We start from the raw sequence: 16,993 nt of genomic DNA on the forward strand, positions 1-16,993 counted from the left end.
TTTGTTATTTCTCAATTAGATTACCATCTAATTGATATTTGTATATGTATTATACATAAAGCAATGTAACAGACACCTTTGCTGTTTACTGAATGTAATTCACTGTTTTAAATGTATTTGTTTGCTCTTAAGCATTTATAGATTATTTCTTACCTTAGAAAAAAATCCCGGAGATGAAAACAAATGAATATCAGAATATTTGTGAAAACTCCATGTTTGAAGATGAAATGTGTTTTTAACACCATCTTCTACTCAGATTTTTGTAAATTTACAACTTAAGAATCATGTAGATAGATAGATACTGAGATAGATATATACTTTATTAATCCCCAAGGGGAAATTTGTCAAACTGTTGCTCGTTGTCAGCAGGATTCGAACCTGCGCGGGGAGACCCCGATGGATTTCTAGTCCATCGCCTTAACCACTCGGCCACGACAACTGATGTAGAACACGGTGCAAATAATTGTTGTCATTCAAAAGCAATATAACATCTTTTAAATGTAATAAGTCCAAATATGAATCTGTTTTCTCTTTAAAATTATATAATGTATATATATGAATCTAGGATAGGGGCTGTGTAGTGGCTAGCACTGTCACCTCACAGCTCAAGGGGCCCAGGCTTGGTTGTCCTTCTCTGTGGAGTTTGCATGTTCTCCCTGTGGCAGTGTGGGTTCCCTCCGGCTTCTGCGACTTCCTCCCACATACTAAAGACATGCAGCTCATGTTAATAAGAGGCTCTAAATAGGCCGTAGGTGTGAATGGTTATCTGTCTCTCTATGGGCCCTGAGATAAATAAACTGCCGACTTGTCCAAGGTGAACCCTGTCTTCGCCCAATGACAGCTGGGATCGTCTCCAGCTGTCACGGCGCTATTAGAGTGGACCCAAAAACACGACTCAGACAGGAGTAACAAAGAATACTGTCTTTGGTTGGAAACAGGCTGGGTCAAAACCGGGAGATCAGTCGAAGAAGCAAACAAGTCCAAAAAGGGGCAGGGCAGAGAATCAGAGGTCAGGGCAGGCAGGCAGGGTCAGAACAGGCAGGTCAGGAATATACTCTAATAACACTGGAGAACTTGGCACGAAAACACAAGACAATCTGGCAGAGGACAAGTGGAAGTGAGGGAGCTAAATAGTGAGGGACTAATGAGGGGATGGGCTGCAGGTGAGAAGGGCGTGAGGACCAGGTGAAGGGAATGAGGGACTAACGAGGGAGTGATCAGAGGCAGGTGAGGGGAGTTGGATTGACGAGATGGTGTGACAGGATGAAAACAACTATTACAAAAAGGAAGGCGTGGAGCTAAACTGTTACACCAGCACCCCGCGACCCTGAAGAGGTTAAGTAGTTTGGATAATGGAATGGAAGATAATGGGTGGAATATTATCTAATCTCATTAGGTACAACACATTCTAAAACAGTATATGCTTGCATTCTAAAACACCTGCATTGAGAGGACACTTACTGTGTATGTTATTGCCACAATTGAAACACAATCATTGGTTAAATGGGAGAGGTGCTTCAGTATACAGTGAAGATGTTCTCAGTATTTAAAGTGCAAAGATGGCTAATTTTCTTGTCTATAGGAGATGTGGTTTTCATATGCACGCTATTGATTATTTAAAAATTGATTCCACTGATTCTTTGGAGAACTCAATTCATTTGTCTTTTTAATAATGCAAAATGTAATAATGAATCCAATTTGCTTCTCCTCAGTGGCCTCCTGGATTATCATATGATGCAGAATACCATCCTGGCATCTTAATGGCTCCAATACAAGATTAACAATTGACAAAGGGTTGCGGGTTGCAGGGTGATTATTGGCTGCAGGCGGAGATTAAAGCAAAGAAGCAGCACAGCTGACAGTTTGGTTATCTCTTTTGGACTAAATGAAAATCATGGCCTGAATCCATCAAAGGAGATTAGGAAAATGTGAGCCCATTACTGATGTCCTCTCACAGGTTGGCGTGTCTGTATATGTCTGTCTTTTTTCAGTCTTCGATTGAAAGCCAAATCTGTTGATTCACCTCTGCTGCTCAGTGAAGTTGACATCCCGTCCACCGATGTCAGCAGCCTCATTTGTTTGCACTTGAGAGCTGTTGCTTTAATTTGCTTTAGTTCGCAGCTGTTGGTAGCTAAAAAGAAGAAACTCTGAACCTGCAAAAATAATGAACGAGTTAAGATTCTGCGTAGCACGCTATATGGCCAATAACAGATAATTTAATGAGAGTTTGTTTACGTTTTGTTAAAGATCTGGTAGCTCTCGGAAGACTTCAGGAGGGTTCATTGCCCCCTCTAGTTATTAACATCACAGAAGTCTGCAGAACCACAATGTATTTGACGCACTGAGTGAGAAAATCACAGCTGACATTGGGAGTGTCAAGGGCACAATTCCCTCAACTCGAGGGGAGATCTGCAGGGAGAAGCGAGTGCATGTGTCAGGGAAAACAACAGTGTTTTTATACAGTTCTTGGCCACTCACATCTTTTGAAGGAATAGTTAGCTCCCACCCCCTCTTACCCATCTCCACTCTTTCCGGGGGAAAAGAGTCTGTGTGATGTGTGTTATATGTTAAATCTATTTTCTCAGGGCAGTGTGAATCTTAAAGCTAGCCTGTTGTCAAAACCAATTTTGTATATCGCAGAGGGGTGCCATGCATTATCATAACACTAGCTCAGCAACTAAGGCTTTGAATTCTTAATCAAGCAAAGGTGGGCAGGAACAGTGTTTCAAGGTTGCCATTCAGATGTATAAATGAACAGAAAATGACAGTTTAACACTCCAATACATGTTATGTAAAGGACAAAATTGTCAGTCAACATTCTCTTTGGATTGAATATTCACGCTGACATAAATGCAGTATACAGTGCTCAGTACTACAGTGGAAATTCCTTAGAATTGTGTAGACAATTAATCAATTTGTCGACTGAGGAAAAATAAATCTGATAATTGGATAGATTATCAACCAATGATGGAATAAATCAGCATGTGCAGTCAAAATGTTAGATGTGCTCCTTGTGGTGGCAAAACATTACTTGTTGAACATGTGATAAAAACATATAGTCGTCGTCATGAACTAAAGCCAACACATAATAATATAATTTAAAATGTACAGCTGCTCACTTCAAAAATGTGCAGTCTCCTCTCCCTCTGAAAGCTAGGTTCATAGCATTAAAACCTACGTGAAACCAGAACAAACATGCACCTGCAAAGTGGGTTGACACTGATGAGTAAGGCATGGCTATATGAAGCATATGGGCTTGGAGAAGCACTTACTGGCTTCTTAGTAGCATGCTGAGAATCTCTATCAACCACCACCAGGAAGTTGCATCTTCCAACCTGCAATGGTGGCATTCCAACCTAACCTTAGATCAGACTAATTAACAACATCAAGAATTGGTTTGTATAATTATTCTGCTCCTTGGAGCTTGCATTTTAAAGACATGCATGTTTAATAATGAAGCCGTGCCTAATGCCAGTTGTTGGTTAAGTACCCTCTCTTACGCCAGGCCTGTCATTAGTAACATGAAGAACACACTGGTGTGAGACAAAGCGAGGTGGGAATCGTGTACTGCGAGTGGGTCAAAGGCTCTGCAGGAGCAAAATGCAACAGATTCCAACTTTTCCTTTGTGTCAGATAGCTGCAGCTTACATTGTTCTCATTAACATTGCAATTCATGAGTGGAAGAACATTTTGAACAATTTATAACAATGTGTCTTTGTAACCCACGTAGATCTTTGCCTCGTAATAAAAAGAGGAGCAACATCTAAAGTTCAATTGATGTTCAAGAAAGCATTATGGTTTTGTCTCAGGATAAGAAATAACAATCCATCCATGCTAATGAGAATTTTATTTTCTCAACCCTTACTTGGAGTACAATATGATAAAAAGGACAAATAGAAATAGTTGAGATTTTAAGTTTCACTTTGAAATAGAGGTGATACATAGATGTAGATTTTTTATCAGAATGTATGTAAGATTTTCTCCATATGCATCTGATGAGGTGCTATGAATTAATTAAACAGCTTTTTGACTGAAGGTAACCCATTAAAGTACTTGAGACCTGTAAAATGATACCATGTTGTGTTATGTTTTTTTTATATAAATATTGTGCATATTTATGTAAAAATATATACTTCCAGTTGATCTATAATATATAATATAGTAACGATCCTGGGTCAGCAAAGCTACGAGATATATAAGTGCTTGACGTGTTTTCGGGAACAAGTACCAGCCTACTGTGGGCCGTAGCCTACACCAAACAACAGTGAACACTGTAAACCATTCTACTTCGTAAGCTTCTATACACTCGCTTCACACACAAGTAAAACAAAACAACATCCCACGTCACTTGCTCTGCCAATCTTAAGTACGCTCATGTGTCCCACCCACCCCATAGGTCGCTCGGATGATTGACAGCTTCCACAAATACGCAGAGGTCATTAGACCTTCACTGACCTCCTAAACTCAGTAATTGCCATAACTACTCTTATCTAGAACACTTCTTCCTATAACCAAAATAACACTTATAACAGGTTAAAATGACATGTCTCTCAGTCCGTTACAAAATCTTTTCCAAAGCCACAGACGAAAATAAATACATTTAGAAGAATGCGCAATGCATAACAAATTAATGAATAAGTAAAATACATCAACAGGAGGCCATCTTGCAATATAATTACGCCACTAAGATGCCAAATCAGGTGGGTTGGGCTCATGACCCATTCACCACTTCTTACCTAGCTTCTACAGACGGCCTTATAGGATTGCTCCCATCCTCCAACTCAGAGTTTTTAATGAGATGAGAGAACGGATAGTGACATACTGGAGAGAAAAAGAGGGGTGACATGCAGAGCCCTGATTGGATTTGAACCAGAGCTGCTAATGTAAACTTAGTCTTGGTGCATGCACATTTTCCTTCATTTAGAGAATCGGTGGTTCATGAGATGTGTCCTTGGGCATTTACCATTCACTATCTGGGCTCCCCAGCTTATCTTGGGGGGGGGGGGGGGGGTGATCCTGTTATACACCTGACATGATTTGTGAATGCATTTGTTGTGACACTTTTTATGTGACAAATCTGACCACAGACAGACAAGAAGCAACTGACAAAGTACTAAAGACCGCTCCTGTAATGGTTCTGCAGAACTTGCCTCCAGGATGACATTTTTCAATTTTGATGCACTAGGGGAAAACTATATCAGCCACACACTAAGGCGACTGGTGATACGTACTTAGCCAAAATAGAATGGAATATGTCGATATTTGTATTATTTATTTAAAGCTTTCGATGATCTGAATGATTATTGTGACCAGAAATACGTGAATATAATGTTGAGGTCTATGCCCAGACTAACTGAATATCTTAGAGGACAGTGAGAAGCGACGTAGCTTCACCACCAGTTACATAGAATCAGAGCAACGCACATTTAAGGAGTGAGCACTTTCACTGCCACCTGGTTGCAATGATGACTTGTGTGGCAGCTAACTGCATGATGCTACGCATGGATCTTGAAGAGGAAAGAATGCTGACGACAGATTTAGGCTTGAGAGTTGTTGCGAGGCGCTTGTCTTTCCGTTGCTGGCCCTCGACATGAGAGCTTCTGTGGTCCGATATATCACACGATGCAGACTATATCATATCTGGAGTAGAAGGAGGTCGAAGTTTGAGAACCACTGACCGTGATAACCTTCAAAAACCCACAGATGGACATAAGTCACGACTGCTGAGTAAAAATAAAAACACTGGTACACCGTGGAAGAGATTGCCGTTATTCTAGCTTAGTATGTGGTTTGTGATGAGCTTAGCGATGGCCGGGAAACTTCGCTTGAATGAGGCCGCTCATTCAAGGAGTTTTATGAGCTATGGATAACTTTTGAGCATGTCACGAATGAATGGGCCTTTTGTCATAAAGTACTTCCCTTTGTTTGATTTAAAATCAAACCGTAAAACATAAAAGATAATAAAACCTCAGAGAATACTAGAGTTAAAAGTCCCAAACAACTGTACTAACTCCAAGAGGATGACATAATGTTATGGTTTGGACTGCACCTAAACACTATTGACAAAGCAGCCTGACCATCCGGGTGCAACGCGCTGTTTAATGTCTTTGCCTTGATTGTTGAACAGCTTTAAGTGGAATGAAAATGAAGTGCACAATGCTGCTGTAATGACGAACCGGCGGCAGGGGAAACCGGTGAAGCTTTAGGATATTCCTCCCTGTGTCCTACATTCATAGTTTGCCAGAGACTGCATGGTGCCGATCAGGTTGTTACCCAGAGTAACCGGTGAGATTCTCAGGGAGGGAAACAAGAGGGAGAAGATGTTGTCCCCACTGTTGAGGAACTGGAAGTCGGCTTGCTCCTACTAACAAGAGTGGAAAAAAGGTAATGTGGACATTTACTAATTGCGTCAGTTCGTAATAAAAAACACCCACTCGCAGGCACACCAAGTGGGCTGATGGAGAGGGTGCATAACAGCAGCATGAACATACTGAAGGTATAGAGAGACAATCATATTTAAAGAGACAGCAGCAAGATGATCGGCTAATGATGGAATTGTTTGGTTATGCATTGGACAGAGGAGACCAGCTGATCTAAACAGCTGATATGATGATTGACAACGCTGAAAAATTACAGCAAGGGAATTATATGTGTGTGACATTCATGGTGGAGCCGATCATAAAACTCACGGTTTGGATCATATCATGGATCAAAGTCCGGCATCGGATCGGCAGAAAAGACAAAAGGGAGCAGATATAACTTTTAGAGATCCCTGGTCAAGTTGTGTTAAATACACAGAATTTAAATAAGGAAATAAAAGATTGTATGTCACAGAGGAACCAGGGGCCTGGAAACGCGGAGCTTACGGCGGGCACCTTTCATGTAAAGACATACTAAAAGATGCTGCCCCACCCACCGGCTTCTCTCCAATGCCTAAATGACAGGCTTAGATAGCTGTTAAATACACTTTAATAGTAGAAAAGGCCTTACCCTTGTCTACTAAATCTTATAAAAAACACAGTAGGTCCACTAATGAACACTGGAAAGGAATGGTGTGCTTCAAACAGCACCACTCCTCAAACACCCGCCATTTACCACTGTAAAGAGAGCGAGTGGAGGTGACCCTTGCACTCTGAATGGTGTCAATGACCCGTTCAGGCAGGCCTGTTGTGTTCAGGTTCCTCCTCTCACAGGCCAAGCCCAGAGCGCCATTCTGTCTGGGTGAGGGTGGTAGATCTCTCTGCCTGTCTGGGAAAGAAGGTCTCTGCATATAGGGAAAGGCCACGGCTCATATGTCAGGAGCTGTATTATTTCTGCCACCCAATGCTTGGACGGCCACCGCGACGCTATCATGCACGTGTATGCCAGCAAATCCAGTGGTGCGTTCTCATCCGACAGGGAGAAAAATAGTGGAGATTGAATGTTTTCTCGTGAGGCGAAGAGATCTACGTCTGCTTGGCTGTATTCCTGTCAGATTTGCTTCACCACCTGTGGGTGAAGAGTCCAACCTCCATACAGAGGGTTCTCTGATAGGGAGGCATCCGTTTTCCAGGTTACCCTGGATGACACCGCCCCCAGCGGGGCACCTGATGCGAGAGCCGTGGAGTCCCACCACGGGCGGAGCGCAGCTACTCACAACGGTGATACTTTCACTTTGTGGTTGAGGTGACGGTATGAGCACAGGCGCAATGCCGCGACTCAGCACTGAAAATACCTCAACCGTACTGACGTCACTAGGCTGAGCAAGCGAAGGCATAGTCTAAGCGATACATCTTTCCCGCGCTGGAAGAAGAAGAAACACTGCGTGAGGGACGCTATTCTCGCCTCCAATAGCGTGACGCGATAAGAAAGGGAGGGAGTTTATGCCGAGACCCAAGTAATCTGTAAATTGCGCCAGTATAAATTGAACCCAAAATCTGTGAGATAATTTATCACCATAGCGGACTCTTTGACCGCCTGCTCCCGTGAGTGGGAGCATATTAGATAGTCGTGTATGTACGAGAATATCCTGATGCCGCTGTTCCATAATGGAAACAGAGTGGCTTCCACACACTTGCTGAACACGCTCAGGGTTAATGAGAGCCTGAATGGGATGGCTTGGTACTCGTCGGGTCTGCTTTTATAAGCAGACATGAGAAACGCCAGGTGTGCCGGATAAATTGCGATACGAAAATGAGCGTCCCCAAGATCAATTGTTGTAAACCAATACCCCCGAATCGAACGAGTTCTCGAGTTCTCTGTGTATCAACACCTTGAACGCATGATTGCGTAGGTGCCTGTTTAACACACGGAGATATAGCGTGGGGTGTTGTCACGGCTTTCGGGCTGTTATCCGTGGGTTTCCCCCCAAAGCCCCAAGGAGTTGCCTACACCGAGGTATTTGGGAACATGCTTTATTCAATTCACACTCTAGCACAGCAGACCGCACAACGGCGCCTCTACTCACTCTCCCCACTCCACTCTCAACTGCTCCTTTTAAGAGAGCAGCGTCGGCTGCTGACTGATTGCCAATCAACCAGAGCAGCTTGCTGATTACCAAACAGCCAGCAGCCGAGGCCAAATTGGAGACTCCACCCCCACAGCTGCCACAGGTGTATTAATGTGCTCCTCTTCTCGGGATTGTGGAAGTTGCGGGAGTAAAATCCCTGCTGATCTTCCTCGTTCGGGACAGCTCTGATCGCCTGTTTGTCCTTGAGGACTCTAACTAAAACATCCCTGGCTACTGAAACTTACACACGGTTGAATTTAGGTGGTTTCATAACGAATTGTAGTCTGTATATCTGAGAAACAGTGAATAGAACCCATGGATGAACTGCGCATGCGCACCACTTGTCTGCTTTGGCAGAGAGTGTGTCTGACGCACCCTTCGGTGACGTCACCTCCCTTACCTGGAGGGAGTGGCCTCCCCTCGGAGCAGCGTAAACTTCACCTGCGGGGATTATGGTACCATGACATGGTTTTATTTTTGTTTTGGGGGAAGGTATTTCGCCCTCAGCCCTTGGCATGGCGAGAATACTACCTGTATTTCTTTGTTCAATGAACTGGGTAAAAGTGCTTGGTGACACTGCATTACCTGCTTTCCCCAATTCTCCTCCTCTTGAACGTGAAGGGGGAGAAACTGTAAAAGTACCTCTGGAGATCTGGAAACCACCAGGGACTTTGAAACATTGACTAGGGCAGGGGTGTCAGTCATTTGCCGCGTGGGCCACATCACCCTCTTAAAGGGCCGGATGTATAAACTACTGCCGAACATGTTGTTAAATAACTCTCTTTGCATTTGATTATTGTTTATTTGAGTGTAGAAATATTCTACATAGGAAAATGTCTCTAATATTATAACATAAATCCATTTAATTTGAAACATTAAAAATAAAAGCACAGGATATTTTTCTCAGATTCCTTTAAAAAAAGGTGATCATGTGTCTTTCAAGCCATCAGGGGGCCACATAAAATAACGTGGCGGGCCGCATTTGGCCCGCGGGCCTTGTGTTTGACACCTGTGGACTAGGGGATTCAGTCCCACCTCTGTCTTCCATCTTTTCTTTGAAGGGCGAGGAGAGGGAGAAGCAAGGCCGGTTAGGTCGTGCGGTTCTTTTTACCTTCCCCAGGGTGGGATGGACGGTTCCTTGCTGCCGTGGCCGCAAAGGAGTGTTTGCCCCATGTCTTAGGGTTCTCTGCCCGAGGCTGCTGGTTAGTCTGCTGACTCGCTGCCTGTCTGTGAGGTTTGGCCCCTCCCAGTCTCTCACTTGCAGCACCAGCTGTAGCTGCAAAACCAGCACTAGGTACCTGTGGGGAACGCGGGATGTGCTTCCGCGGTAAGCAGAAGTTTAAGGCTTTGCCTTCCTGTTTCCTGAGGGTGCTGGTATTCCTTATTTTTTCCAGAGCAGGACCAAACAGACCTTTGGCTGGATCATATGCCGCATCCATTACCTCTTCCTTCTGCGTGTCACTGAGGCCTGAGATATTTAGCCACAGGGCCCTCTAACCTGAGACAGCAAGGCCCATTACGCGGCCGCACCCTTGCACTGCACCGCGAGACGAGCGCAGGATGAGATCATTAACCACACAAATCTCATCCAATAGGGCAAACTTAGGTGACCCTGAGTCCAGCTGCTTGCCCATCTCTTCCAGGATTTTCCCTTCAGTACGTGGAGTCATCGCATTTAGCAAGCACACTGACTGTGCTGTATAGCTATACATTCTCTGTAAAACGGAGGCGGCGAGGCGCTCTGTTTTATTTGGCAGAGAGATGCTTGAGCATCTGAGAGAGCGACGGTCTGGGTGGAAGTGATAAGCCAATGACGGCTCCACTCCTGGTGGCCCAGACAGACCCAGCTCTTCCATACCCTCAAATTTCAGTTTAGATTGTGGGAAGCTTACTCTTAAATGGACTGGACAAGTGCCTAGCCATTTCTTTCATGCAGATAGGCACTGCTGGCAGAAGTTGTTATGATGACAGTTGGGCTGGTGGCAGCCTTTTACCATCATACAAGTCTCTTTCTCCTCCTTAAGCATCCTGGTCTGCCGGCCATTGTATACCCAATCTGGACGCGGCTCGTTTGCAGACCATATATAAGTTGCTGTCCACTGGGGGGCAACGTCGAATGCACCAGGGGAGTGTGGACATCTGGACAGGAAATGTGGAGTCCTCCTCCTCATCAAAACAATAAACTGAATCTTCCATGTCGTCCATGTCAAGGAGGTCAGAGTTGGCCCTCTGCGTCCTCACAGCCCGAGTCCAGTTCGAGGAGCTCCTCGAAAAGCGGAGGCATTTCTGGGCACTCAGCATCCATCATGTCCGCCCAGCTCGAAGAGGCTTACGGCAGATGGCTGTTGGTTGTGGCTTTTGGGGCGGTTTCAGACATGCAGGTTCTCATGCATTGGCGCACAGTGCAGATATGACTGTGGGTTCGCCAGCGATGCCTGAGCGTGTTTAGCACCCATGCATGCTATGCACATAGGATTTTGGTCGCTGCCCGAGATGGACATCACGCATGACGCAGGGCCTGGGCGGGATGCAGCCTCATTAGCATTCGGTTCTGACCCTTTGGCGGGGAAAGCGGCCGATATGGCAACTGGGAAGGGATGGAAATATATGAACAATTAGTCTCACTTAGCATTAGCCTGACGGTAAATTGCTCTAGTAAACGGGGGTTTAGCCCGCTGTAGCTAGTGTACCGTAAGAGTTTGCTCGCCGCGACAAGTTAGCAGAACTCCGGCTACACGGCTAAACTAGCAAAGAAATGCTAACCGAGACCGGGTAGGCTCGCCGCAATGCATTAGCCACAGATAATACACAGACACAAACGACACCGACAACTGAATACCGGGTAGTCGGGAGAACAGCTCGCCTTGATGCGGACACTGCCCAATTATGGAGTGTCTAAATATATACTTCTTATGAAGTACTTACCCAAGCAAGTCCAGACTAGAGCAGACTAGAGAACTGTGTTCGCCAATGTGTCCTTAACGGGTCGTCTGTGAACTGTTAAGCAGGAAATCCAAAGCTAGCCAAGATAAGCTGAGGGAGCTATAGTTTTTTCACGGGAAGAAAACGAGAATGATTTCAGAGCAGAGGGGCGGTCGACTGGGATGATATGACGGGGCGGGGCCCCCATCACAGTTCAACTTGTCTGTCACTGACAGACGTGATGTCATTGGAGTTTCCTTAGTTGGTCATGCCCTAGGCCAGTGGTCTCCAAACTACGGCCCGCGGGCCGGATTCGGCCCGCCTCCACATTTGGACCGGCCCCCTGAACAATACCAGAGACGCGTTCCGATTCATTATTTTTTTCACCTGGCCCGCTGCCGTTGAAATTGCAGTGAGACACGGAAAAAATGTGAAGTGGTGCTCTTCGCAATAAAACATCTTTGATGGGACGTGTCGAGTCTCGGCCAATCAGCGTTCAGATGTCGACAGCGTTTGGGAAGTTAGGTTAGCTTGAATGTTAGTCTGCTACGTCTACTGTTGTCACGCTGCACGGTGTAGCGATTATAACAAAGTACCCATACGTTAACAACGATATGATTTAGCATATTTTTTGTATAACGTTATGTGGCCCTCTCAGGAAAAAGTTTGGGGACCCCTGCCCTAGGCGATTCCCCATAGTGAAACACAGAACGAAGTTAGAAAAAGAACATTCTAATTTATGTTCTGCCAATACTTATTTTCACTGAACAGAGCCTGAAAGCATCATAATGTAGGTGAACAAAAACGTTGTTCTCCTGCTGTCAATATAAACAAGGGACATTATCAGAGATCAGCTAATATAAAATCGTAATTGGTGATGTCCTGATCATATCTTTAAATAATTTACATATATTGGTAGATAACGATCGTCAGTAAAACTTTATTTCACTCTGTGATGATGAATACTAAACTGTCTAATTAATCCGTACCAATCACAGATCAGCAGGGGTCCATTACACCGCAAGTGAGGAGTGAATGGCTGATGTATGATAAATAAACTACGGGCCTAGGCATATGAGAACACTCCTGACTGCACTTCTTTAAGAGCTTCATTTGAGCTTTTTACACACACATTTTTGTTTTTGCGCATGATTTGTTGTACCAGCCAATATACTTAATTGTGGGTGTAATGTGGGACAGCAATTGCATCTAAATAAGCAATAAATGCCTTTTTAGAAATAGGGGATTCAACACTAAACACATTTAAACAACTAGAATGGGCACTCGGTAGAGCGCATACCTTCGCATATCACAAGATTGGGCATTGCATTATGAACATGTTGGCATTAGTTGCATGCCAATTGGATAAAAATTGACCGTGCTATGGTAAAAAGAAGATTTTGACCTTTCCATGACCTTGACCTTGACCTTTGACCCGATTGATCCCAAAATCTAATCAAATGGTCCCCAGATAATAACCAATCATCCCACCAAATTTCATGCGATTCAAGAAGATTTTGACCTTTGCATGACCTTTGACCCGATCGATTCCAAAATCTAATCATATGGTCCCCGGATAATAACCAATCATCCCACCAAATTTCATGCGATTCGGCTTAAAACTTTTTTTGTTATGCGAGGAACACGCCTACAAATAAATAAATAAATACACGGCGATCAAAACATGACCTTCCACATTTTCAATGCGAAGGTAATGACACTGAACTCTACTCTATAACTGAACTCATGAGACATGTTTATGTCAAAAGAATTTAGTAAAAATAGCATTTGTATACACATGAGTAGAAACATACCTTTTATGATAATGAAGCAAATGAAAATGTGCTGAGATAGGTGAAGAGGCACCTTTGCAATTCCCTAAAGCTATGGGGGTCTGAAATAATGGGTCCTTGGCGGTGCCTGCACTCCATCTCTGCACTCCAGCAGATCGACACATAAATGGCATTAAACAGCTCATACTTATTATGCTCAGATGGTTTGGGAAATGAGACCCTGGCTGTTTTCTCAATTTAGAGACTTAAGGCAGTGATTTAAAGAAATAAAGGTGTCTCGAATTCCGGCACGAAAGCAATGTCCAATTTATCATTGACATGACCTTGACTCACAAAGCAAACTGAGACATGAATCTAAAGGGGACGTTCCATAGTTAACCGTGCTGAGGATACAAAGGCACAGTGCTGTAGGTCGTACATCTATTCGAAGAAAATATTTCTGATAGCTGCAAAATTTGCAATGCTAATGAGGTCACTTGAGTGTACGTGTCATTGTAAAACCACAACCAGGTACATAGATGAGTAGATAACCATATCAATACTACTGCCTGGAAGAAAGTACAGAGGATGAGTCAACGTCGCGAAAGGCCAAACCAAGCAAAAAAGGATGACAAATTTTAAAAAATCGTTGAACTGCTTTGATAGATATAATTAAAATCAGCCCTTTCCTGGGGTTAATATCTAATAAACCTCATCAATGATTTAACTGCTTTTTCTTTTTTAAACCCATGCACACATACTCAGTATTCGTTGAATTTAACCTCCACTGGAAAGAACCTTGGACAGAGAAGCACACTGAATATTATGCATCATTAATTTGGCTTAATGATTCAGATGATAGTAGTACGGTCTGCTGATGTGATAGAACTGCAGGATTTTGGATAAAAAGGTGGCCCCGAGTTTAGACTGGGACGTTTTAGATGCATTTAAAATGCATCTTGACAGCCATTCACACAAATACCATGATGATGGCGTCTATTATTATTGTAATTAGAATGTTTATATAGTATGTCCTTACCTCATCTAATAATAAACGAGCAAACTATGATAGACATTACATTCAGAAAATGTACCTTCACAGATTTGTGAACAAGGATCGACATATATTATGGTGAGCTCACAAATTACTGACAAAATGACGCTAGTAGCAAGACACTAATACAAAGAGTTCAGTTTGACATGCAAACTGTACTGCGTAATTGTTAGCATTGGATTTCTTCACACATTTCTCTCAAAAGCCTCCGATATTTATTCACTTCCATCCATTGTCTATCAACCTCCGTGTCTCTGTCAGCTGTCCTTTCCTTGACATCAGCGACAGCCATCTCCTCACACACTGATCTGATTAGACAGTCTGTGCCAAATTAAAGAGCAACAACCTTGGGCAGACTGTCAGACAGGCATGTTGCAGTCCATTTTAGATGAATATGATAATGCGGCTCAAAGCAAAATAAGATAGAGAACTTTTTGTTTTGTTTTGGCCTTATTCATTTTCTTAACCTTTATTTATCTGTTGATGTCATTGAAAAACAGGGCTCTCCAAATGAGACCTGGTTTCTGTTTTTAATTTGAACACATTCTGTCCCAGCTCACAGCCGACTGTCGTGATGTGTAGTCAGGGGAGGTAGTGTCTCACGAAAGCGAAGAATACATTTTGAAAGTACATTATAATTGTATTGATAAATTCCTCACAATCATAATTTATAATTGTTCTAATTGTATTTAATTATTTAATTATGTCTGCAACTTTGGCTCAACTCTGTGTTGAATGATCAACGATGAGGCAAAGATTGACACGTCTTATGTCAGGTGACGTCCACTCTCCCTTTCCCCGGTTTGAAATTGAAATTTTGGACTCGGAAACAATCATTGAGAACATAAGTAAGTCATTTTCAGAAAAGCTTTGTTTCCTCACTCTTTTTTTCACTCCTGAAACACTAACTGCTGTTGTGCGTACTTAGCCATGCCTTCTCTCACCCACCCACAGTGCTCTCTTTTCGTTTTCTCTGGTTGAATATTATAATTGCAGGTTGACATGGTTGTCATGGTACAGCCTTCAGTGTTTCCCATGAATTATCTAGACAGTTAACCTTGCAAAGGTGCACCAGATTAACAAAGTGCACCAGATTAACTTGGCATTGGTATATTCCTCTTTCAATAAAGGTTGATTGAATGCCCTCAAAACGTTTTCCCCATTGATATTGGAAATATTCAATACAATACATATATTGATATTGATATTTTTCAGCTTGTGTATCACAGTTAGACATTCAGAAGTATCATGACATCACTAATGCTGATACTATCCTAATAGATAAAAGAGTTATAATAGAGCACATGCTTTATATTCCTGGGATATTGCTCTGCAGTGTTCTCAGCAGACAAGATGACAAGTAAGCCTCACATTCAGGCTGCTGAAATGTGTTTACCGCCACGTCAAATCGGACTCAGAATGATTTAATTGAAGCTGTTTCCAAGGTTAACAGGAGTCATACAGAAAATTACAAATAGTGGAAATCACAAACAAGATTTAAATATCAGGGATAGAAAAGTCAGATGGTTGGGATGGTTTGGTTATTAACCTGTTTTCTCCCGATGGTATTTTTAACTTGACAGATGCACTGTGTTGTCTTTTTCAAATCAAGGTTATGGATATTGGCCAATGATGTCCCCTCAAAAGTACCACCTGCAAAAGCAATTTGACAGTTTGTATGATCATTTCAAAAGAAAAAAAATGAATTGTTCAGTAAGGAGACTCACCACAAAATACCTGTAAGATATGATATAAGAGGAAAATAATATTATTTTAGTTGACTCAGTTGACAGCAAGAAATCCACAGCTAAATATAATGACCAACATACTAAAGAACCTGTCCAGATGTGCAACTTTATTTACAAACAGTCGTTGGTATCTGATAGAAGCAGGTTTGTTTCTCAGCAAATATTTAAAAGGTAATTATTGATACCAATAACACTATTAACTAGAATGGGCACTCGGTAGAGCACATACCTTCGCATATCACAAGATTGGGCATTGAATTATGAACATTTTGGCATTAGTTGCATGCCAATTGGACAGAAATGTATCGTGCTATGGTAAAAAAAGAGTTTGACCTTTCCATGACCTTGACCTTGACCTTTGACCCGATTGATCCCAAAATCTAATCAAATGGTCCCCGGATAATAACCAATCATCCCACCAAATGTCATGCAATTCAAGAACATTTTGACCTGTTCATGGCCCTTGACCTTTGACCCGATCGATCCCAAAATCTAATCAACTGGTCCCCGGATAATAAACAATCATCCCATCAAATTTCATGCGATTCGGTTCAATACTTTTTGAGTTCTGCGAAAGATTTTGACCTGTTCATGACCTTTGACCTTGACCTTTGACCCGATCGATCCCAAAATCTAATCAACTGGTCCCCGGATAATAAACAATCATCCCACCAAATTTCATGCGATTCGGTTAAATACTTTTTGAGTTCTGCGAAATATTTTGACCTGTTCATGACCTTTGACCTTTGACCCGATCGATCCCAAAATCTAATCAACTGGTCCCCGGATAATAAACAATCATCCCACCAAATTTCATGCGATTCGGTTCAATACTTTTTGAGTTTTGCGAATAACACGCATACAAATAAATAAATAAATAAATAAATACACGGCGATCAAAACATAACCTTCCGGCATTTTCAATGCGAAGGTAACAAGGCCGTGGTCATGACAACCTGAATCAACTCCGCTGAATTTACCATGGCCCACATTCGATGGGAAACCAGGA

General features: G+C 42.8%; 1 non-coding gene across 1 annotated transcript; it reads right to left on the bottom strand.

Annotated features, from left to right (window-relative positions):
• Positions 1-357: 357 nt before the first annotated feature.
• trnas-aga (transfer RNA serine (anticodon AGA)) lies at positions 358-439 on the bottom strand. Its single transcript has one exon. It is a non-coding gene; the product is annotated as a tRNA-Ser (tRNA).
• Between the last annotated feature and the right edge of the window lie 16,554 nt (positions 440-16,993).

This window comes from Pseudoliparis swirei, chromosome 19 (assembly GCF_029220125.1).
Source record: "Pseudoliparis swirei isolate HS2019 ecotype Mariana Trench chromosome 19, NWPU_hadal_v1, whole genome shotgun sequence".
In the NCBI taxonomy this organism is placed as follows: domain Eukaryota; kingdom Metazoa; phylum Chordata; class Actinopteri; order Perciformes; family Liparidae; genus Pseudoliparis; species Pseudoliparis swirei.